The sequence below is a fragment of the Vicugna pacos genome, chromosome 1, assembly GCF_048564905.1.
Source record: "Vicugna pacos chromosome 1, VicPac4, whole genome shotgun sequence".
Classification (NCBI taxonomy): domain Eukaryota; kingdom Metazoa; phylum Chordata; class Mammalia; order Artiodactyla; family Camelidae; genus Vicugna; species Vicugna pacos.
The window spans coordinates 80,420,502-80,446,992 of record NC_132987.1 but is presented as its reverse complement, the minus strand read 5'-3'; the positions used below and the strand labels follow the sequence as shown (position 1 = coordinate 80,446,992).

General features: G+C 32.1%; 1 long non-coding RNA gene across 2 annotated transcripts; it reads left to right on the top strand.

Moving 5' to 3' along the window:
- Positions 1-798: 798 nt before the first annotated feature.
- Positions 799-18,996, top strand: LOC140698494 (uncharacterized). Of its 2 annotated transcripts, none has more exons than XR_012076344.1 (3): positions 799-954; positions 15,782-15,867; positions 18,960-18,996. It is a non-coding gene; the product is annotated as an uncharacterized lncRNA (long non-coding RNA). The 2 variants fall into 2 exon arrangements; XR_012076322.1 differs by lacking the exon at positions 18,960-18,996 and adding an exon at positions 18,839-18,917.
- The last annotated feature ends 7,495 nt before the right edge of the window (positions 18,997-26,491 follow it).

Below are 26,491 nucleotides of genomic sequence, written 5' to 3'. Positions count from 1 at the left end.
AATAGGAAGTACAATATGTGAGAACTATTTTGCATTTATTCCAAAAATGCAACATTAGTTTAATCTTTGAAAACTAATCAGTGTAAGTCACAACATTAATTACGCTTTATGTAAAGGTAAAAAAATCACATGGTCATCTCAATAAATGTGGGAGAAAAAAACTACTTAATATAATTTGGGGTAGGGAGAATTATAAGATGATTCCCAAGATATCCAGCCTCTGGTGTTATTCATTCAAACATTAATCTAGGTGTTGTCGTGGAAGGATTCTGTAAAATTAGTTAAGGTCCAACAGGAAGACATCTGGGTGAGCCTGATTTAACGACACAGGCCCTTTAAATCTAGTTCTAGAGTTCAGACTTAGAGAAATTAGAGATTCAAAGCATGAGAAGGATTCAGTGAGCCTCTGTTTGCCAAGATACGGGGTCCATATAGTAAAAACTTCAAGAAGCCTCTGGAGGTGAGAATAGTTTGTGGATGACAGCAGGCAAGCAAGGAAGCAGGGACCTCAGTTTTATAACTTAGAACAATTGAATTATGCCAACAACTTGAATAAGCTTGGTGGCAGATATTTCCCCAAAGCTTCTAGACTAGAACTCAGCCCAGCCAAAACTTTGTTTTCAGCCTTATGACATAATGAGGAAAGAACCCAAACGTTCCGTGCTAGATTTCTTACACACAGGATTGTGAGCTAATGAATGGTGGTTGTCTGAAGCCTCTAAGTTTGTGGCATCATATTATGCAGCAATAGAAAACTAATATGTAATTCAAAACGATAAATTTTTAAGAAAGTAGAAAGAGGACATTAAAATAAAGATTTTCTGCAAAAAAAAAAAATAGCAAGCATCAAGCTTAATAGTCATATAATTTTCCCCCATTATAACAGGACCAGGATAAAAATGTGATCACCACTTCTACTCAACACTGATTGGAATTCTTAGCCACAGTGATAAGGTAAGCAATGTAAATGAATTGAAGAGGGAGAAATAAAAGTATAATTATATAAAGATAATAATGATATATGTGGAACATTCAGAAAACTCTACAAACTATTAGAATAAAAATGTAATTTTTTTCTGGAAATTATTTTTGTAAATACCAGAAACAAACCAAAAAAATGAAATAAAAATACTGTTTACACAAACCTAAAACATTCTAATATCTAAGGATAAATTTAATAGAGGTAAATTTTCTATTCTGAAAGTTATTAAAAATCATTAGGAGAAATTAAAGACAAACCAAGTACAAAGAATATGCCATCCTTGTGAAGAGGAACACAATATTCTAAACCTGTCAATTCCATCCAAAGTTATCTATAGAAAAATACAAACAATAATAATAATAATAATAATAATAATAATAATAATAATAATACAAGCAGGGGTTTTGAAGCAGATAGACTCTAAAATTTCCATCCAAATATAATGTTTATGAATAACCAGGCATTCTTGAAGAAGAACAAAGCAGAAAGACATGCATTAACAGATATCAAGGCTTTTATAAAACTATATTAACATGGTTGGTATAAATGCAAGGATAAAAAAATAAATAAATACTAAACTAATAGGTCAGAATGGTTTCCAGAAACAAATCCAAACATATTTTGCCACTTGATTTATAAATAATAGGGCAGTGCTATAGGGAAAACATGATCTTTTCAATAAGTACCACTGAGTCAATCAGATATTGACATGGCAAAAAAAAAATTACATCTTACTTCATATGACACACAAAAAATCAACTTTAGTTGCACTGTAGAAATGTAAATGCAAAACAATAAAAGATTTTTTATCAAGACAAAAAAGATAGCCATTATATTGTAAATTGCACTACATTAAAATTAAGAATTATACCACTGAGAGTCAAAAGTGAAGCCACAAATTCCAGAAGATATTTTCAATGAACATATTTGATAAAAATCTTTTATCTGGAACCCATAAATAACTTCTACAATCAATAAGAAAATTACTGACTGTTCAATAGATAATATGGGCAAATGATTTGAATTTACACATTATACAAAATGATATAAAAATGGTCAATACACTTATGAAAATATGTTCAAAATCATTACTCATGAGGAAAATGCAATTTAAAATTACAAGGCAATACAACTGCACATCCAAAAGAATGACTAGAATGAAAAACAGACAAAATTAAATGTTAGAAAAGATACAATAAAAACAAAAATCCCATTTACTTTTGGTGTCAATTTAAATGGAATCACCCAACCAATTGCTTTGCGCTATCTTCTAGTGCTAAACATACACACATCATATAACTCAGCAAATCCACTCCTAGGTATTTACCTAAGATAAATGTGTATATTATTCACCAAAGATATGTGTAAAGGTGTATTTATCATCCCTTTATAAATGATAAACCCAATTATAAACAAAAACAAACAGAAAAAATGCCCATCAAATTTAGTATACTGTGATACATTCATGCAATGTAATGCTATATCACTTTGAGTACAAATGAACTTGCTGTATGTAACATCATGGATAAATATCAGAAACATAAAGCCACAAAATAATTCATACTGTATGATTCCATTGTTAGAAAGTTTTAGGGCATATACATACTATTAAAAATGAGGATATGAATTAACTTATGAAAATAACACTGAGTAGGAAAGAAAATGTAGGGCCTTTGGAGTTACAGTAATACTTTTTTGTGCTGATTACATGAGGTAAGTTTAGTTTGTGAAAACTGTTGATATATATTTAGGATATGTGCATTTACTGATATGCAGCTTCTTAAATAAATAGGTGAACTCTAAAATTATTTTTCACTTCTAAGTTTATTTCATGCTTTCATAATATGAGTATTTTGAAAAATATTTTGCTTATTTAACAAAATATACCAAAGAGCGTGGCTTAGGATGTGAAAAACAAACCAACATGAAATGCAACAATTAAGAGGATCTGATATAACTGGCAGTTAATTAAACCTAAAATACTGTTTAAAATTTAAGAATTACAGTACTTATAAAATGAGAGCAAGGGAGCAGTTTCTGGGGTGATGGAAATCTTTTATAACTTGATAGTAATTAGGGTTACATGATTATAATTTATTAAAAACTCAAGTCATCCACTTTAAGATTTATGCATTTGCATTTTCTATATGTAAATTTTACCTTAAAACTAACTGTAAACAAATATTGAAATCCAGTCAGCAGGTTTGCTTTTCTTGGTGCTACTAATAATTCTGAATATATTGTAATTACATTAAAGGCTTGAATCAATTAATGAATTCATTGATGATCTGGGAGCCAGGTTTCTCATTTTGGGAAAACTAAGTGGAAAAAAAATGAAAGGGAGAAGAACACAGAGCACTTTGTGATTTTTCATTATATTAGGAGGGAGGAGGGTTAAGAAAAAGAGAGGAAAAAGGAGAAGGGAGAGAAAATGAACTCCGAATACAAGTAATAACAATCTACGATATCTGTATTTCTTAGCTGTGTCCAAAGAGAGTACCCTGAAGCAATGATACTCCAATGGCAAAGACTTCTAGCACTCAGATCTTCATATCAAAATCTCATTTCCCACTTAAGGAATCAATACTCCTTAGAGTAAAGGCTAAATCCAAAACTGAGGCAAGGGAAGTACAAGATGATCCTGGAATATTTTAATCTAATTGTGTCTAAAAATGCTCAAAGAATGCTCAAAGAATGACAGGGACTTATCTAAAGGAAATAGTTGCTGACATGAAGGAGTTCTTACAGGTGGAATTTGGAAAAATTTGAGTATCAAAATTAAGGTACTAAGGGATTATAACACATGAAATAACAAAGGACAGTATGAGTCCATACTAGTATTAATAAATTAAGGAATAAATAAATAAATGAACTAGAAGGGAAAATCCTTCTTTACCTTTGAATGGCAACTTAAAATATAGATGAAATGAAGTTAGAAAATCATCCAGTGATACTAAAATTAATGGTAATTTAATGAAAAAAAGATATTTACATGATTTCAACGAATTTCACCCCCAAATAGTTATCAGTTACAAGAGGAAAACTAGAAAATTTGCATTGGAGAAACCTGAGGGACACTATCTTAACGAAGTGATCTCATTTGACATCAACAACACTGAGAATAATACAATAGCATGTCAGTGATATTCCTCCTTAAAGTTCAAAATTTGAATCAAATCCTGAGAAAACATCCAACAAACATAAAACGTAGGACATCCTACTTCTCAAAAACATCCAGGTTATTAAATATCAAGATTATTTTAAAAAAAAGACTGAGAAACTCTGCCAAACTATAAGTACTAAAGAAATATAGCAACTAAACACAACGAGTAATCCTCTACTGGATCCTGGATCAGGGAAAGAACAAAAGCTTTAAAAAATTTAGGTACAAACTGTGGATAACATTTGATCAATATCAAATTTTTGACTTTGATAATTGCACTGTGGTTTTTTAAAACAATGCCCTTGTACTTAGTTTTAAGGGAGTGCACACTATAGTACTTAGGTGCAGGAGGCATGCTGTAGTCAAGATACTCTCCAATGTAAGATTTATTTTCACATCTGATTGTGTCCATTCTTTGTGATTAACCTTTGGGAATCAGCTGAATTTCCTGGATTAAACCCTGAGAGCCTATAAAGAACACTTTCTTACAAATGAATGAGCTACTGGACATAGTTATGAATTTGATCCAGTGCATGAAATGATTCTAGCCTTTAATGGAGCCCTACTGCATCGGATCTAAAACACACTGGTTAGTTCAACTGCGCATTGTAACCTTAAATCTGCAAAGAAAATTTGTGCATATAAACTCACCTTGAAATATGCTGTTTGTAGGCAGTTCATACTGAACCTATATTTATGTGTTTATATTCATATTCTTGACATATTATTTATGTTAGAGTCTGCCACCTGAGTGCTGTATTGACTACACACTGAGGTTTAAAACAGTATATAGCCATTTAAAAAACAACCCATCTGGGTAAGAGAAGGCAATTACCATTATTGCCTGCCACTTATGTAAGTTAAATCCCACATGTAAATATATTCTCAAGAGAAGGTGATAGATTGCCTCTTTGTTAAATTAAGAAGGTTCAAGGAGTGACATTTCATAAAAAACTGCCCTGCTGTTTCTACACAGGCTCTACTACTCATATATGTAGTCAAACTCAAGTACACAATTGGACAGAGCTTGCAGGGATTCATAGCCCTGCTTCATATCTAGAATTTTTCCTTTGATGAGTGTCATGTTGCCAGCAAGCTCATCTGGTAGCATGTGGAGACAGAGTAAAAAACATTAAAACAGTCACATAAGTTACAAATCAATGACTAAAGCATCTTTTTAGTGAAACACTGCTAGGAAATAAAAATTATTGGTAATATTTTTGCATATTTTAAAAATTTTAGCTACTATGAAACAGTAATGTGATTGGTATGTGTGGGGAAGTATAACAATATTGTGTCTCACATACTATCCTATGTGGGCATGTATATATAACCATTGAAACTAGGACTCAATAAAACAACTTTAAAGACAATGGAGATCATCTTGTCTACATTATTATTATCATTGACAAATAACAAGGACAACAGCAATTTGCTATATATTGTATTTAACACTTGAATCTAGACATTTCAGGGAACACTAAAAAAGTTATTCAAATATTTAATGACTTTCAATTTGATCTGACTCAACTGATCAACAGAATTGGCACTTATCTTCCAACACTCAGTACACATGTAACAGGGCGTCAGTTTGTGTTTGCTTCAGTAAATCTTCCATTTGGTGAGATAGATACTGAATCAGTGATGGTTCTTGACACACAGGATTTACCTCAAATATTTGTTAAATGAATTTTTTTGTGAAGTAGATTAGAGAGGAAATGAGGAAGAAAAATAAAATTATCAGAGCTGGTCAAAGATGGACGATGCTAGTGTAAGAGTCACCACTTTTCTAATGGAAAATATTCAAACACAGACCCATTAAATGATGGAAAAGAGAAACATGAAGTTAATTGGGGTTTTACCTAGTATCAGTGTTTTTCCAAGTATTTTTTAGCCTCTGAACCAGTGGTGTAATTGAAATCACATGAGGGAGGTTTATTCATAAGGATATTTAACAAATCGATACATAATAGAAACATTTTAAAATAGCTAAATAAGGGGATATGTGAAATGTGTTGGTTCACGTATGTAAAACAATTAAAGATGACTTTAGCCTTTGTCAATAGAGTCAGAGCTATGTTATCAGTAGTTGGTGTCTCCATCCTAGATTTTTTTTTTTTTGACTGAATTCTCTCTTTACTGGGATTTTTTTTTTTAAGTTGACAGGCAGCATTTGATGGTAAGTGACAATATTATTTTCTAATTTGCTCATAAACCAAACTCAACTTTTTTTCTTTTTATCTTTTTTTTTTAATTGAGGTATAGTCAGTCTACAATGTTGTGTCAGTTTCTGGTGGACAGCACAATGCTTCAGCCATACATGAATATACATATATTTGTTTTCATATTATTTTTCACCATAAGCTACTACAAGATATTGAATATAGTTCCCTATGCTATACAGTATAAACTTGCTTATCTATTTTATCTATACCAGTCAGTATCTGCAAATCTCGAACTCCCAGTTTATCCCTTCCCACCCCCTTTCCCACTGGTAACCTTAAATTTGCTTCCTATGTCTGTGAATCTGTTTCTGTTTTGTAAATAAGTTTGTTTGTCTTCTTTTTTTAGATTCCACATATGAGTGATACCATAAGGGATTTTTCTTTCTCTTTCTATCTTACTTCACAAAACTTCATGGCTGTTTGATTATTATCACTAAATCAGACATTTTCCTACCCAATATTCTTGATTGTGTATTCATATGTATATGTGTGTGACCATCATTAATCGACCAGCTTTGACTGTTTCTAATATATGTCAGGCTTCATATGGTACCTAGTTAAACATTAAGCAACCTAGTTAGGTCCATAATATTATCCCTGTTTTACATGGGCAGAACAAGCACATCAGAGAGTTAAAGTAAGTTACCACAAATATATAGCTACTTAGTTAAAGAGGTTAAAACCTGTGTCTAAACTCATATTTGTATACCATTTGGTGTCCACATCATGGTCAGTGTATGCAATTTGGTTAACTGAATTAAAAAATGGAAAATAAAAGCTTCTGTAGATTCTTGACTCTTCACAGCAACTACGTGTACATCTTTCTAAATGGCAAAAGCATCTGAAGGAAGACTTGTATTTCCTTGTCAATTCACTTAGGCAATTTTAAAGGTACATAGGAATCATCACCTTTCTAAAGTAGTTTTTTTCCTTTTGAGTCATATTTCCTTGCTACTATGCTTTATATGTTTTTTTGAGTATAATACTTGATTTAGAAATCAGAGAGACAAAGTAAACAATTCTCTCTTCCTTAGTGTTGAAAGTTTAAGGAGTTTAAGTAAATTAGCTTGCTAGTACTACTTTTGGTTAGAAAGCATAAGTGTAATTTAATATGCACTCTAGAAATGTCCTTTCCCAAAGAACAATTTTTTTTAATTTAGTATCATATCTACTTTCTCTTTGGCAAATATTTTTGACAGGTGGCAAATAAGCAAGTAATTGTTTCCACCAAAGCCAACCAATCAACCAACCAAATATATACACTCACTGCACTGACCAAAAATAGGCACCCTACAAATAGCGTTGAGCTTCAAGTGATTTGCTAAGCAGAAAAATAACTGAAAAGAAAGCAATAGGAAACAGACTTTCAATATTGCTGAAGATTCCACATCGCTGTCTATTCCACATTGTCTTTATGCTTGAACTCTGTTGGAATTCTGATCTAGAATCTTCTAGATTTTGGCTTCTCTAGATTAAGAATTCTGGCTTCTTCTTTCTCCAAATCTCATCATCATTATGATCATTGATAGTGTTTTTACAGTGTATTCATTAAATAATCATTTATTATAGATATTTTTCTTAAGAGTTTAATATGCATCACCTCAATTAAAATTTACAACAATCTGTGGCCCAGATATCTTTATTTTATCCACTTGGCACTATCTACTTAAGATTCATTTAATATATACAATATGTTAGAATATGTAAATAGGAGAAGAGAAGATCTCACAATTCTTCCTTAACATGAAGATGGCATATGCTATGTGACTCAGACCATTCAATTTTGCTTTAGTCTTTCAAAAGTTTGGAAATTTGTATTATAGACAAATGACCTTCAAACTGAAGGGCAGTGTTGTTATTTTCAGGTTATCTGAGAGCTATGGTTCAAAATCCGTATATTAGTTAGAAATAACAGTATCTCATATAAAGGGTAAGAATATGTTAGTAAAACAGTTCAGCTAAGTCTTTGGAACCTCAAAGAAAATGTAAAGAGAAAACAAAATAAACTGTGCTGTCTTTGACAAAATTGCCAATGAGAAATTCCCCAAAAATTCTTAGAGAATTTACATTTATCCTAACCTTCTAGTTGTCACTGCAACAAATCTTAGTTATCTTCTAATCAATCATTCCTCTTTGAAACAAGGAAAACATGATTATTGTCTCATGATATTGTCTTAGGTACTTTATTATACTGTGCCTTTAATGGTTGGTAATAATTTCTTAGTTATTTGCTAGATATATTTATGTGCATGATGTTGGAGATTTTAGACCAGAGGCAGTGATATTTTGGAAAGAGTGTCTGTATCTGAGCTACAACCAATATTATCTAATCATATAATATCTCACCTGCCCATGAGAACAACATGTAAAATAAATCTAAAAATCAAAGTTATTTTCATAAATGTGATCTGGCTTTAAATTTGTAAATTTCTCCAACATGCAAAGACTACACACTTTCAGTTATTAAATAGGAGGTTTTATATTGCAGTTAGTTTCCTTCTATTCATAATTTGTTAAATGTTTTTATCATGAAAGGTTTGGATTTTGTTATATGCTTTTTCCATATTTAGATGATCATGTGCTTTTTTCCCACATGCATTCTGTTGATGTGGCATAATATATTAATCAATTTTGATATGTTGAACCATCCTTGCATTCCAGGAATAAATCTCACTTGATCACGATGTGTAATCCTTATAATATGTGACTGAATTGTTTGATAGTATCTTATTGAGGACTTTTACATCAATGTTCATAAGATACATTGGTCTGTAATTTTCTTTTCTTTGTCTGGCATTGGTATCAGAGCAATGCTGGCCTCACAGAATAAGTTTAGAAGTATCCCTTCCTCTTCAGTTTTTTGGATATGTTTGAGAAGTATTAGAATTAGTTCTTTAAATTCGGTAGAATTCAGTAATGAAGACATCAAGTCAGCAGTTTTTCTTTAATTTTTGATACTGATCCAATCTCTTTACTAGTTATAACTCTATTTAAATATTCTACTTATTCATGATTTAGCCTTGGCAGGTTTCATACTTCTAGGCACTGCCCATTTCATCTTTGTTACCTAATTTGTTGGTGTACAGTTATCTATAGTGTTGTTTTATATTCCTTTGTATATTTGTATTATCAGTAGTAATGTCCCCACTTTTGTTTTAGATTTTAGTAAATTGAATCTTCTTTATTTTTATAGTTTTCCATCTAGCTAAAGGTTTGTCAGCTTTTTTTGTTGATCTTTTAGAAGGACAGACTTTTGGTTTCATTGATTTGCTCTATTTTTCTATTTTTAAATTTCATTTGTCTCTGTTCTAATTTCTATGATTTCCTTCCATCTGCTGGGTTTGGGTTTAGTTTGTTCTCCTTTCTCTAGTTCCTTAAGTTATAAAGTTAGGTTGTTGATTTGAGATGTCCCTTGTTTTTAATGTAAGCATTTATACTTATAAGTTTCCTGCTTAGCACTACTTTGGCTGCATCCTGTAAGTTTTTGTGTGGTATGTTTTCATTTACCTCAAATTATTTTCAAATTTCTCTTGTAATTTCTTCTTTGATCCACTGGTAGTTTAAAAGTGTGCTACTTAATTTCCACAATTTTGTAGTTTTTCTACTTTTCTTTTTGTTCAATTTGTAGTTTTATCCCATTGTATCAGAGAAGATACCTAGTATGATATCTGGCTTTTAAATTATACTGTGATTTAATGTGTGGCCTCTGGTCTACCCCAGAAATCATCCCATGTACAATTGAAAAGAATATGTATTCTGTTGTTGCTGGGTAGAATGTTTTCTATATGTCTATTATACTTAGTTGGTTTATTGTGTTAAGTCCTTGATTTCCTTACTTATTTTCTGTCTGGTTGTTCTATCCAGTATTGTGAGTGGGATAGTGAAGTCTCCAACTATTATTGTAGAACTATCTATTTCTCCCTTCAATTCTCTCAAGATTTGCTTCCTGTATTTTGGTGGTCTCTCATTAAGTGTGTAAGTATTTATAATTGTTATACCCTCTTGCTCTATTGAAAATTTTATTAATATATGATGTCTTCCATGTTTCTTGTAAACTTTCTGATTTAAAGTCCATTTTGTCTGATATTAATATAGCCACACTTATTCTCTTTTGGCTACTATTTTCCCAGAATATATTTTCCATCCTTTCACTTTCAACCTGTTTGCGTCTTTGGATTTCAAATGAGTCTCTTGTAGACAGTATATAGTTAGATCATGTGTTTTTATCTATTCTGCCAATCTCTGGGTTTTAATTGAAGATTTTAATCCATTTACTGATAAGGAGGGACTTACTGCTGTCATTGTGCTATTTTATTATATAAAACTTTTTTTCTAAAGAAGTCTTATAGCTTTTTTTGTCTCTCATATTCTGCAGTACTGTCCTCCTTTGGGCTTAGCTCAATTATTGTAGTGAAATATTTAAATTCCTTTCTCTTTTCCTTTTGTGTATATTTTATTGCTATTTTCTTTGTGGTTACCATGGACATTACATTCAATATTATAGAATTACTCTAATTTGAATTTATACCATCTTAACTTCTATAAGATACAAAAACTCTGCTCCTTAACAGCTCTTTACCTATTCCTTTTGGTTGTTGATGTCACAAAACTGCATCTTGTTATACCATTTGCTAAAAAACATAAACTAATTTTAACTATATTAGTCATTAAATTACAGAAAACCAGATTTTGAGTTATGAACCAAAGTTACAGTAACACCAAATTTTACACTAATTATTTTTTTCTTTAAATAAACTAGTCTCTTAAATTATGTAGAAACAAAAAGTACAGTTACAAGCCACTGTTACAATAACATTAGCTTTTATAATTGTTCATGTATTTATCTTTATTGGTATCTGTATTTCTCCATACAGTTTTTAATTACTGTCTTGTATCCTTGCATTTCACCTTGCAGGACTCCCTTAAGCATTTCTTGCAGGCTGGTCTAGTGGTCACAGACTCCCTCAGCTTATGTTTATCTGGATATATCTTAATTTTTCCTATACTCATAAAAGACAGTTTCTCAAGTTATAGGATTCTTGGTTGATAGCTTTTTCTTTTAGCACTTTGAATATATCAGCCCAGTCTTCTGACCTCCAAAGTGTCTGATGAAAAATATGCTGATAATCTTATTGAGCATATTTGAGTTCATCTTACTTGGAGTTCACAGAGCTATTTGGATGTTCATATTAATGTCTTTCTTCAAATGTTAGAGGGTTTTAGCCATTATTTCCTCAAATATTCTCTCTGCTCATTCTCCCTCTGTTCTCCTTCTGGGGTTCCCATAATACATATGTTGATCCATTTTATCATATCCCACAAGCTCCTCAGGCTCTATACATTTTTATTCAATCTTTATGTCATTCTGTTTCTCAGACATAATAATTTTCCTATCCTCAAGTTTGCTGATTTTTTCTCCTACCTACTAAAATCTGTCTTTAAACCCCCCTAGCAAAATGCTTCATTATTATGGTATTTTTAGCTTCAGAAACTTCATTTGGTCTCTTTTTAGGTTTTCTATTTCTTTACTGATACTCTCATTTTGTTCACATATCCTTTTCTTGACTTTCTCCATGTCTCTCTTTAGTTCTTTGAGTATTTTTAAGATTTTTTTTAAACCTTTGTCTAGTGTTTTTCACATTAGATTTTTTTCAAGGATCATTTCTGTTGACTTTTTCTTTTTTTCCCTTTGAATAGGCCATATTTTCCTGTTTCTCTGTATGCCTTGTGATTTTTTTTGAAAAATGAATATATAAATCTAATAATGTAGTAACCCTAGAAATCAGGTTCTCCTTTTTCCTCATGGTTTTTGAGGGTGCTGCTGCTGTTGTTGTTGTTTTATTGTTTTGTTTTTGCTTTTGTTTTGTTTTTAATCATAGACTGTCTATGCTGAGAATCATACTTAGGTATAAACTTAAGGTCTTCTCAGGCCTTTTCTGAGCCTTTCCCATGGCATGTATACTTTCTAACTTTCATTATATACACAGCTGCTTTTGAATTACCTAGTCTTTAATGTCTAGTTGCTAAAAGCGTAAAAAGCAAAAAAGTAAAGGGGGGTGGGGAGGGACCCATCCCTTTAAATTTTTGGAAAGTCACTTCAACCAAGGGGGTAGGGACTGCAACAATGGGAGAAGGTGCACAACAATGGCTGCCCATCTCTTTGTCTGCACTTCTGTGATCAGAAACTACAAAAAACAATCAGAACAGAGATCCTTAATATTTAGAGAACAGGGTCTATTTTGCCTACCCTCACTCCCCAAACTGTGTGAAAACTGCTTCAGGAATATGTGCATAGCTGCCTGCCATGTGGCTAGGGTTAGTGAAGGAGTAATTGCTGTTGTGCTAAAAGCTGAAGTTGACTGAAATGAACCACAACTAACTGTCTAAGTCTTCCCCTGAAAGCTATAAGCCTTCAACAGACTCCAGAGTTTGAAAACAGTTACATCAGAAGGACTCTGCCAGTGCAATTACTGGCTAGGTAAAAAGACAAATTCCTGATGGTACCTACTCCATCTTCCCAGAATCCGCTGGACAATCTCTGATACATATTTTTAAAAACTCTCAATTGAATTTTGAACAAATTTTATCTTTAGCATCAAATTTTAACTCCAAAATTAAAAAAAAACTAATACTCTGATTTGTTTTAATATTTAGACTATATTCCTTTTTGTAAAATATGCATTAACTTATTCAATCTCCACGCCTACTCAGCAATGCTATCATTATTCTCACAATACTATGTACCAATGTGAAAACTGATAAACAGAGAAGTTGTGTAATTTCCATAAGATCCTACAACCAATAAATGTCAAAATTTTGATTTGAACAAAAGAAGTGTGGCTCCCAGATTTATACTCTCAACCCCTACAATATATTTCAGACTACTCATGTGACCAATTAGGAAAAGTTATGCTCACTACCAAGGTTCTTTGTGCATTTATTAACCCAAAATAGTAAATGTATTAATAGGTATTCATACAGTTAAAAGCCCTGGTACTAATAATGCAACTAAAAGTTAACAGAATATATTATAATGTCTCTTTAAGTTCACAACAGCAGGAAAAAAATAAAATAATACAGCTTTTCTTTACCAGCACAATCTGGAAACCCAGGTTCTTCCAAACCTATTCCTCTGGCTAAGAAAAGTTCAAAAGGAAACAGCTAGTATTTGAGTGGTTACAACTTCAGACATGAAGCATTGTGGATTCAGTATAACTGTAAAAATATTATTTTGAGTAGCTCTGCCTCTTAATTATTCAGTTTATCATATCTAATAATATCTGCCAAAATCTACTTTTGGTTCTAAGTTTTTTCTAATTGTGCATTTTCTTTTCAGGATCTAATTTCATCCTGAGGAGGCACTGATGGTTGACTCATTTTATGTTCTTACCACTTTTCAGTGTGCTGACTGAAATGCTCACCAACTAAACGTTTCCCTTATCTCTACTGCTTAGTGTTATTTAGCCCCAGTCATTTTTGGAATCTATCCCTAATAATGAATTAAATCTCAAATGAGATAGACAAATCAACGTAGTCTGAACTTCCTCAATGTAAAAATAAAAAAGCTGGTCCAGGTAGAACAATCAAACTATCCAAAGGTGTGTAATATTTTTATATTTGTTTACATATACCCTGTGGTGAACTAGAAAAGATTTAGAGCAGTCTATAGTGATATTTAAAACACAGCAAGAGAGTTTAATGAAAACGAAATGAAGAAGAAAATAGGTAAACAATATGAACATTAATAGGAAAGAGATAGAAGTATGTCTAAAGTAGAAATAAACACAGTAAAATCATACATTTTCTAGATATGGGACATCAATTTGAAATGTTAGAAGCAATCCAAATTAGAAGACCAGAAAACAGCAAAATAGTGTGTTTAATGATAAAAATAACACAAATTACTCAAGGAAAGAATAGCTATTAATGATACTATAACAGAAATATATTTCTCCAAATACCCTCATAATGAAGAATTTACAGTAATTCTTAAATCACATTTCTTATAGTAGAAAATATGTCTTAATATAAAATAATGTTGTCTTACAGGAGCACAAATAAGTAAATACATATGTATTAAGACTAATAAGAAAACCTGTAATTAGCCAAGATTTTTCTGGCTTTGTTACTAGAGGATAATTTTATATTCTTTGATATAGGTAAATGTTATAAATTTCACCAATTCTCCATAATTAACTGTCTTTCAGCTGAACATTCTATACTTTTAAATAGCATTCCATTAAAAATTGTGTTGCCTGGTAAATATACTGAACTGGTTTTGGAATTAGCCTTTTTTTCCTATTATGATATATTATAAATTTATTTCTTCCTATCTCTTGCCATGAGTCACTGATTGTGCCACTGATCTGATACCAAGCCCAGTCAAACTTTCAAACCTGAGTGAAATATGTATAGTTATAAGCTCCTAAGATATGGGGACTACTTGCTGTTTGATATTATCAGAGTAATACTCAATAGAGTTAGCATACAGAAACTTATGCTTAATTATATACATTATCAGGGGTAAGACTGACATCATACTTTTTAAATGTAGAACAAGATCATCAAAGCTTAATAAAAGCCATCCAGCTCTGATTCAGATTTGAGGCGAGGAAAAACAGTAAGAAACAACTAGTTTCACAATGACTCCCAGCTATTCCAGCCTAAATTTCATTTCAAGATGCTGCCTTTTCTGCCACAATTAAATATAATCAGGGAAGCTAAGATGGACCTCTCTTGGAGTTAGCTATCTACATCAAAACAAACTGTCTTGTCTGGGAATGTCCTTTATAGTGATAGGTAGGATCCCAATCATCACAGCTCTGCATTTTTGTCCTAGCTGATTCTTTAGGAATATATACTTGACCTAGACTGGGCCAAAATTTTTAATTTGTAATAAAAGCTAGGGAACGAGCAGTAGGTGAAATTGCATATGGTTGGTTGTCAAGCCTCTCTTTTATGTCAATTAATCAAGACTCATCATATTTCTAAATTTCTACATCCTTTACCCTTTTTTACTTTTTTAAATCTTGTTGGGGAAAGCTGACACTATATGAACGCAAGTAATACAGCAGGTTTTGTCAAAAGTTTATTTTTTCTGACAAGTGCAATTGGGAATAACTCCTTACAGATTAGTTCCTTACACTGAATGTGTTCTGAGTGACTATGGTCTCATGTCACTTATAAGCCCTATTGCTTTTTACATTGCAAAAACCCTGCATGTCCAGGGAAATTAATTTTTGATTATGAAATACTCTAAATTTTATTTTATATAATATCCCTTAAAAGGAGAACATGAAACAAAAACTATCACATATATCTTTGTTATTAATACCAGAGAATCAAAACCCAGGTTGGTAGTTTCAATATTATTTGGCCATAATAAAATAATTTTGTATTTTCATTTTTCAGTGGCAAAGAACGTTGTTGCTCCTCATGCCAACAATATACATTCACACAGGCAGTTAAACTATCACCAGTCTTCTATTTGGCTCCAGGTAAGGGAAATAACAGCTTGTGGTAAAGCTAATTAGATCCAGTTATTACTCACCTGACCTAATTTGACCTCCGATGTCTGGGAAGACGTCATCTGAATTAACTGAATAGAGATTTAGCTACTATATACACATGAGTTACCATGGATAATTTATTCCTAATGAAATGCATTTGGAGAAGAAGAATGTACTGATTGAGACAAAATAATTTTAAAAAGGAGGGAGATGATCTAATTAAAAACTCCTAAAGGAATATGATAGTGCAACATAACTTGTATTGATTCATTAATCATTTGTGTATTTTTTCAGAACAGTCTCTTGCTGTAAGTAAAACAAAAGTCCTTAATTTTACTTTTAAAGTCTGAGTCTCAATTTGTTCATGTGATGAGGTGATGACTTATACTGATCAAATAAATCCTTCCCTCTATGGCATTTCTCTCCCCCCCAGTATATCATTTATTTAAAATGGTAACTAGATGCAAGAAACCCTTCTTGATTTTGTAGTTTCTAGATAGTTAATAAAATCCACACTAACTCACATAGATGGCTTCTGGGGTATGACAACACCACAATATTTTAATATCTGCTAAGTGCAGAGCAGAGTGTTCTAGGCAACATAAGATACTCAACGGGTTATAACTTCCCCCCAGGTAGCCAAAGCATGAGGAAGCCCTCACATTGGCATAGGCTTATAATGAGAGTTTTTCAGGAGAAAGTTGATGGACAGATAGAAGACGATCCACAAATATCTATTCCCATTTACTGAATCATTTTTATTCATTGGTAGGAAAATACATATTCTGAACCAAGAAAGCTTTATCAAATCGTGCTGAGAAATGACTGAGAGTGAAAGTGAATTAAAATATGGAAAATAATAAACAACAGCTCTCAAAGTAATTATTACATAATAGGATGATAAAAGGGGATTGAAAAGGAGATGGGTACATAATTATAAATATCCACTCAGGTCTCTGAAAGAGTTAGCAAAGCACATCACTATAAAAGGAGAAAGAAAAAACTCTCTTTATACCTTTTCCTTTATTCTTTATGACTGTTAGCCTGCTATGCACTTTGTAGCAAAGGAACAGCTTCTAATCTATTTACACAAAGCTACCTAACTAGTGGGTACTGACCAAATGGTAGTTCAGACAGGGGCAGGCAGTGGAGGCAGAGTAGTCCTATATCTTGAAAAATTTGTGACATCCTGTAACAGACACGACTCCATCTTCTCAACTGTATCTTTGAATTTTACACTTTACACTCTCTTAAAAAGCCAATAGCCTTGTGATATATTTAAATCACCATCAATCATATCTAACTTGGAATGATGTAAAGTTCTGAGAGTAGGATTCAAGGCAAGATGAAAAGGACAGCATTAGATAACATAGAGATGTGTAAGGGAGTAACACTAATGTGACAAATAGAAATTACAGAGAAGAGAGTATGAGGACTTAACACTGTTTCCTAGACAACAACAACTATTTCTGATGAGCCCAGTAGCTCAGATGTCACTGGATCCATTTATTTGCATTAAGAAAGTAATGAGTATATGCCGCCATTTCTTCACCCAACTTCTTCAAACAGATCACATAAAGCCAGATGGGGCAAAATCAGGTCTAACATATTTTTCCCTAACATTAGTAAACAGTGTTTTTGCATTTATGTGAATTGATCTTGGGTATGTGCCTGAAATGCCATGAAGCATTTATTAGGACATAAATACATAACATTTAGTGCAAAATTTCTATTAGCCACATTTTAAAGAAGAAGACACTGTGGCACAGAGAAGCTAAATATATTTCATAAGGACAGAAGCGCTCCTAAAAGTGATATAAATCCAGCCTATCTGTCCATGGTCTTACCCTATGACTTTGCTATGCTGTCTCACTGAAAAGACCAAAAAAAAAAAAAAAAATTAGTGGTATCAGAATATGAAGAAAGTTACCCAGCAGTATATAAATGAGTACACTTCAAAACTTTTAGAAAGTAAACACATTTTTGACAAAACAATCAGTTGAAAATTATATATAATTTAAGAGAGCCTCCTAACATAATACATTTATTTTCTTTCATACAACAGCAGATTTCCTTCTGCCTTCATATTAGATGGATGGAAATTTTCAGCAACCTAATTTTGGCTCTGAGTCACAGTCAGAAAACTGACCAGCAGTTTCCTTGATATGATCAACTCAGCAGGCCAGCACAGATGGGCCTCCATCACCTCCTAACATTGAGTGCATTAGTGTTGTCAGCCCCCAGATCCAATTACATGAATGCTGCTTGGCCAAACAACACAGGGCCTTCCTCGTCTCCAGTGTCTCCTTTTAGAAGTGTATACAATATCACTTTGCCTCCTGGTGCTGGAGGTGGCCTCCTGGCTAATTTGATAAAGAGAACAGAAAAATAATGTGACCCAACCCAATGTTGGCAACTGCCTTGGTGTTAATACTATTTCTTTAACACTTGTAATCCAATCTCTTAATAAATAAAACACAATATTTTTCCCTTACCAACTGAGATTCAAATGCTTTGCGGTAATATTTCCAAATTAGAATCAGCAGCACAGTATACGTATCTTCCTTCTGTCGACAAGACTTACAAGTTTTATTGTGAATTTATTTATTCCCTGTCTGACCTCAACATATTATCCTACCACCAAGATAGGATTAAGGGATTCCTGTGGTATAATGTCAGTTTCAATTTTTAAAAATAACTTTGTTTTTGATTTCTACTAAGTAAGGGCTACCATTAACAGAAAAGCTTCAGGATTAAAAAAAAAATAGGTGTTTTGAGGACTTTTGTTTGTTTGTTTTAATTTGTTTAGAATGTCTACAAGCCATATATCACCACCTAAAACAATATTTCTGTTTTCATAATAAAGGAATACAATAACTCAATAATTAGGGAAATCCAGAAATACATGACAGGTGATGCTCACTGCTGATCATCCTTTGATATATGCTTTACTTTTCAGATTCTTCACTTCAGAAATATAACACAATCATGATAGCAGCAGGAGTAAGTTAGTCTATGACTGTCATTCCAATTTCCTTTATTGATCTCTATCTCTTACCTATCTTCCTTTCACATTGAAGGCAACTGCAGAGAAAAATCAAGAACCACAAATGGTAGGTAAGTATCTGTAGGTCTGAGTATGTGTCTCAATATTTTGTCATATAGCACATGTAGAGTAATGGCAGTGGATTTGAAAGGAGACTTTTTTTTAGTTTTTTAGTTGCTAAAGGATCACCAAAGTCAGCTCAAACAATTTGTGAATTTATACAAGTTCTCTATTCTTCAGGGAGGAGAACCATATCCTGGGATATGGCATGAGCAAATTACTCAAAGAAGAATTCAGAGCAGTTCTAGCAGTGTTTTTGAGCACTTCCAGTTAGTGTGCCACTGAAAGGTGACTAACTTCCCTCACTGCAAAACTTTGAAAGTTTAATTTACAAAAATATCCTCTCAAATACAAAATCAGAGTTCCCAAATTATTGGGTTATTTGTTATTGTTTCCTTAAAACAACACAGCAATGGATAGAAGTGTTTCTAATCAGAGATAAACTGAAAGCACGATTCATATAGATAGGATAGTAACAACAGAAGCCTGGGGAGTAGGATGAACTAGTATGCCCAAAATGATAACATGCGTGTGTGTACCAGAAAGAGCATTCAAAGCCATATTAAGAAATGAAAGAATGAGTAAATGGCAGCATCAGGCAACTGTAAAGCCTATTTTTAGACTTTAAACTCAATTTTAGAGATAATGAAAAATTGTAGAAGATGCAGAAGACAGAAGAAATATAAGAAATTACTGATACAAGAAATAACTCTTTTACCGTTACTGAAAGAGTTCAAATAAGAGAATCAAGATTTTTTAGGATGCAGTAATGACAATAATATTTAGCTTTTACCAAAAGAATTTTAATGTAAAGTTAATTAAACATTGCATATGAAATAACCTTTTAGGCTAAAATAGTTTTAAAAAGAGTAAATACTAAAATACTGCTGTTTTGGGGTTAGGGAGTGGGAGGTACAGACTGCTGGGTGTAAGATAGGCTCAAGAATGTATTGTACAACCTATCTTTAAAAATTATATACAAATTTTAAAAACACACAAAAAACAAACCAAACAAGGCAAAACAAAAAACTCAGGGTATCTTATATGAAAAAAATAGTTCTGTTTACTTTGAAGTTAAATTTGCTGAAGTACTATAGTCCTAAGTGTATATATAAAATCAGAGGCAAAATTTAATGACAGAGAATATAGAAATCATTATGAATTCAAAGGATATATTGACAGTTAAATCTAGGATACCTCATTTTTGAACTGAATTATCTCAGAGTTTATCAGAACACAGAAATAAGAAGAAAGTGAGATAAAGAGAGAATAAGTGACTTGTCCAAAGTCATAAAGCTTGTAATTAGAAAAAAAATGGAATAAAACTGTGTGTCTTTATTTTTCTTATAAAATATTTCAAACATATATACAATGTATAGAAAAATAAAAGTCATATCCCAACTATGTATTTTTAAAAACCCTAGTATTTTGGCAATATTTGATTCAATTTTAAAAGGAATGCAATATTACATATATCATTAAAGCCCTAGTGTGAAGCTCTATTTGTTTGTCGCTGCTGGAAACAGACCTCTTAAATGTGGTGTTTATTATTTTAAGACATACTACTTCTAAAAATAATTCATATCCTTTGAATTCAGGAAGATATCTTGGGGTTTTCCTAATAAAATGTAAGTATTAAACTCATTTGGAACTGGTCTAAAAAGATGTTCCCACGCTGAATTTAAGTAACAATTTTAAAGAAGTCATATCTGAATGTATACAGTCCTTCCACAGAAGTAAATTACTGTCACTTTAAAAAAAAAAGAAAAAAAAAAAGAAAATGAAAACAGAAAGTCCTGGACAAGCAGTCAAAGACAGCTGTATCCTACTTCCTGTTTTCATCATTACCTTCTATGACCTTAGGCAAATTACTTAATAAATCTGATTCTTCTTATATGGAAATACTATACAAAGTATTACTGAAGTGTTTGTCTTTCCTATGAGCAAGATGTCTGAATATGTTGTTTAAAAGGACATTGCAGCATACAAATAAATTCATAGATCCTAGAAAACTTGAAGGAAACTTGAAGATTTTAAAGGGATTTGTAAGATTTTAAGTGTTAAAAAAAATGATCCTCACATAGATCAATGGAACAGGCTAGAGAGCCCCAAAATAAACATACACTTACCATCAATTAATCTATGACAAAGGAGGCAAGGATACACAATGGAGAAAAGACAGTCTCTTTAATAAGTGATGCTGGGAAAACTGGACAGCTACATATAAAAGAATGAAATTAGAACAGTTTCTAACACCACATACAAAAATAAACTCACATGGACTAAAGACCTAAATGTAAGACCAGATACTCCAAAACTCCTAGAGGCAAACATAGGCAGAACACTCTGATATAAACTGCAGCAACATTTTTGTGAATCTGTTTCCCAAAGTAAAGGAAATAAAAGTAAAAATAAACAAATGGGACCTGATTGAACCTTTTACACAGCAAAGGAAACATGAACAAAACCAAAAAACAACCTACTGAATGGGAGAAAATATTTGCAAATGATATAGCTGATAAGGGATTAATATCCAACATATGTAAACTGCTTATACAACTCATCAGAAAAACAAACAACCCAATTTAATAGACATTTTTCCAAAGAGGATATGCAGATGGCCAACAGTCATATAAAGAGATGCTCAACAATGCTACTCATCAGGGAAATACAAGTCAAAACCACAATGAGATATCACCTCACACCTGTCAGAATGGCTATCATCAAAAAGAATGCAAATAGCAAGTGTTGGTAAGGATGTGGAGAAAAGGGAACCCTTGTACACTGTTGGTAGAAATGTAAATTGGTGTAGCTACTGTGGAAAACAGTATGGAGGTTTCTCAAAAAATTTTTAAAAAGAGCTACATATGACTCAGCAATTCCATTCCTCCACATATATTTAAAAAAACTCAGAAACGCTAATTAGAAAAGATATATGCACCTCACCATGTTCATTGCAAACAACTGTATTTTAATCAAAGGACTTTATATCCTTATCTACAATTACAGTAAGAAGCAGTAAGTAATACACTATTTCTGAATTTCTCTGGGGGGGGTGGTATTTTGCTTTCAATGTTTAGAATTAATTTAGAGACAAACCTTTAATAAAACACCTTTTCTTAGCTAAGTATCTTGGAAAACAAATTCAGACACAAAACTTTAGTTGAGTGTAGTTTATGTGGAACATCATCCAAGGAAGTCCAAATGAGGGAGTTGGAAAAGAAGAAAAAACAATCAAGGGTGTCTTAATGGAAAGGTCAACATTTTGACCATCTGAGAGTTTATCCCACTGGATACTCTCAGAGGAACAGTGTAGAATACATTTCAGACCTGTTTCCTTGAAGATAAATTCCTTAGATAACTTAGGTACTAAGGCGAAGGGTTGTCTGCGAGAATGTTAAATCCCGGCACTCGACTGCTATCTTCTTTATCAGCTGAATGAGCCTCCATGGCTCAGGAGAAAGCTCCCAGGAGGAGAAGTAGAGAGATACAGGCTCCCTTTGAGGAGAGAAGCCTTCAGCATAGACAGGAAATTTCCACTGCAGCAGCAGGGAAACTTCCAGATAGAAGGAATTTGGATAGGGCTGGGAAATCACAGCATGTTATACAAGTAAAGGGAGTGCTACTTTTACTCTCTAACACTAAAAGTAATGCAAGTATTATAAATTATGACAACTAAAAATGTAACTAATGAAAATCAAGAGGTGGAACAAAGAAGAAAAAATGACTTACAATAGTGAAAACAACCTTTTAAGAACTAAAATGTGTAACAACAAGGTTGGGAGTTGGGTAGGTGAGAGAAAAGGTAGGAGGTAACATAGTGCACCCCATTCTGTGCTTTTTCAGTCTGGACTATAGATACTCACTTCCACAGTTGGTGCACTCATAAACAGATCTATAAAGGCATTAGCATTACTTCACCTTATAATGGTAGTATCTATTAGAAAAATTAAACTTGGAAATATTAACCATGGTTTCCTCTGGGGAGTTAGAATGGGCTTGGGAATTATTAACACAGAAAATAATTCTTTGCCATTTTATACTTATTTTCTAAAATCATGCGAGCTCATCAGTTAATTTTTGATTTTCACAGAAGTTAACTGAGGGACATGGAGAAGTGGAGAGCGTAAGGTTGCATTATATGATGATGACATAGACTGGATTTGAATAAAGTCTCATGATTTACAAACTCAAACCTTGTTTATTCTGTATAAGTCACTCAACTAATTTTTATATAAAAAAGGATTAAAAATTATTCTTAAATTGAGATTTATTTTACAGGATATATTTGATATTAAATGGTAATCCTAATTTGATTCCTAAGCTTTTGGTTTTCTTCTCTTGTTTATATTAATCATTTCAGGTGGAAAATATTACTTTTTAAAATATTTAAAAAATAAATTTTGGTTTCAAACCACAGAAGCATCTATGATAGTGTAATTGAAGCAGCAAACCACTTCACTGTAAGCTATTTACGTGGGTGACCCTAGCACAACTAATAAAACTGAAGGCAGTTTTCCTGATAATGACTTTTGATCAAAATTTCTGTACAGTTTCCCAAAAGGGCCCTTTTTTTGATGTAGAATCTATATTGAAAGAAAAATAAAGAGACTAGGAACAAGGCAAAATTATTTTGGAAATTTTTACTAACCACTTCCTAGGAAATTGTACACAGTAGAACATTTCTGCTTCTCTTACTCACGCAACATTATCGTCTTTCTCTTGTACAGTGTGTTCCTTAAAGAGCTATTTGGTAACTCTTTGTCCTAGAAATGAAATGCCAAGTATGGTAGTAGTTGAAGGCACATAGGAATACTTTGATATTGAAAGTGATATTGGAAAACAGAGTAACTGTAAAATAGGGGGGAAAGAGCAATTTTTATCATATTGACATGAAATGTTATATTTTCTCTTTTTTTACATATTACTTATAGGAAATATAGGTTTAATTTATTAATGGTTTGACATTTGAAACAAGTTGAGTAACAATGTTATATTTTCAAGCCTGGAAATATTGCTTGATAATGTCCCTCTTTTTTAATGAAAACAATGCAAGAAATATTGAATGGAAACTTATCCTTTCTCCCTCTCTCATTGTCTCTATGATGTTCTTAAGTCAGGGGTTATATTGTTTCTAATTTTACAATTATTATGTTATAAATTTAACACAAGAATTAAGAATTCAGTTTTCAAAAAATTCAGTGTTTCAGAAGAGCAAAAAAAAAAAAAAAGAATTGTAAAGGTAGCCAATTTCACCACCAACCACCTGACCTCTGATACTGAGTCCTAATCCGCAAGTTAAACATTTTTAACCTTTTCTGGTTTGGGGTTTTCAAATGGCTACTCCCTTTATTGATTTATTGTTTTTATACATTATTTATTAATTCTCCTAATTGAAGCTTGAAGATTTACTATTGATCTCATACCTCACATTCATTTTTCATTCTCCTTCCAATATTTTAATAATACCTAGTTTTCAGATCTTGTGTCTTTATAATTCTAAGATACATATTATAGCTCCACTTTCTTATCTCTCAATTTTAAACACATTATATATATTAAACCTTGATTATCCAAAATAGGACAAACATCACTCTCGCCACTCTTTCACTCAGTTTTCTCTGCTCCTGAATTTCATCTGTTGTCCATTACATTAGATTATTCTCATAGTGAGATATTCACATGCATATTCATAATCAGTTTGTATATGCAAACACCCTATGCTTCAACTATAATTTCATTGCAAAAATCAGAAACAGTTTCATTCATTTTTTTAGATCAGAAATAAGTAAATGTGTAAGGAAATCCTTAAACCACTATTTTAAGGAGACTATTCCAAGAATCAAAGTTAGTACACTTCTTACGCACAATTCAACAGTTGTTCTAAATTTAACTTCTTTGCATTTGGCCCTTTATGATTTTTAATTACTTTATCTTGTTCTTTTTCAGAGATAATGGATATGCTTTTACCCAATCATTGTAAGAATCAGATGTCTTAGTCATATAATATCCTTGCCTTTATTTTTTCAGTATTTTATTTATTTTTTAAAATTTTAGCAATTATATTTTTATTGCTAAAATTCTCTTATTACATGGTGTCTCACTCATATTATACTTTTCTTGTATTTTGAATGACTTACCTTTTTTCATATTCCAGTAGTATAATTTTTTTTAAATGATCTTCTCTTCCTTTATTTCTATTTCATTATTCTGGAATCTATTACATGTTTTCATCTTGAATTGTCTTCTTGTTGATTTTCCTCAAATGTTCAGGGATACTTGGCAATCCAATTATATTTGTAAATGGAAGTCTAAACTAGATAGAAAAATATAGGCCAGGATTCCTCTGTTATTGTATAGATCTGTTCCCAAACAGGTCCTTCCATCAGGAGTGGAGCTCTGTAAGCATAATGAGGTCATACCAGTTGGCAACACAAGCTACAGAAAGGGAGCAGAAAAATTAATTGTGTACCAAAATATAGTCCTTGAATTAAGTACTCTTAATTGTTCTCCATAATTCTTTGACCTTCAAACTAGGGGTAAGATGATTAATCAGGGTTTAAAAAGAGTACTAGACTAATACTTAAATTTTAATTCAACTTAATTTTAATATCATTAAAAATATCCTTATTTTGTACATATATATATAATTAAATATCTGTGTGTATGCATTTTTTTCAAAAAGCACATAATTAAAACCAATAGTGTTGAATAATACATTTTTAGAAAGTCACTGCTATACTCATTCATTTGCATACTCTTTATTTTGAGCTAAGGTTTTTTTCTAATGAAGAATACTATTCTAATGATTTTTATTAGCATTATTGCTGTTTTTTTGTTCTTTCTCATAGGTTCTCCACATAGTTATGGATTCATTCTTTTTTTAACAGATGCACTATTTATTCAGTGAGAATTGGAGATAAAAGATTTATAAATATGTTTACTTTGTCCAGCACCAGTGTCAGAAGCCTCAACAATCTTTTCAAGGAGATGTTAGATTCAATTTTTGTTAAGCTTTAAGAACTTAAGTCTTTAGTAAAATATGGAATATTAGGCAGAGAGATGCAGAATTTTAGGAGACGAGGCAGGGAAGGACCAGTCCCAGAAAGACTTTGAATATTGAGGTTGCTTCTTTCATGGGTATTTGGTATTATACCTAACAGACAGAAAGAAAGCAAAATGCAGTCCAACTATCCTTTTAAACCTCTTCAAATGAGCTACAAAATGCATAGTCCATTGTTTTGTTTATGTAGTCTTATACAGTAACATGTAGGTAAAAGTGTACAATGAATACAGACATAGGATGATATAATTCCATGGAAGGCTGTATTGAAATTAAATCCTTCAAGTGTTTTATCCTTTGGAATATTTCTTCAAATTACTGAAGATTCCAACTGGCTTTGTTCTTCTGTTTAGCACTTATTTTTGTTTTATTCAGGCAGATGTATTCTTCCAAGTTTTCAAAAGTCTTTACATTTACTTTTTTCCTTTCAGTATAAATTCTAC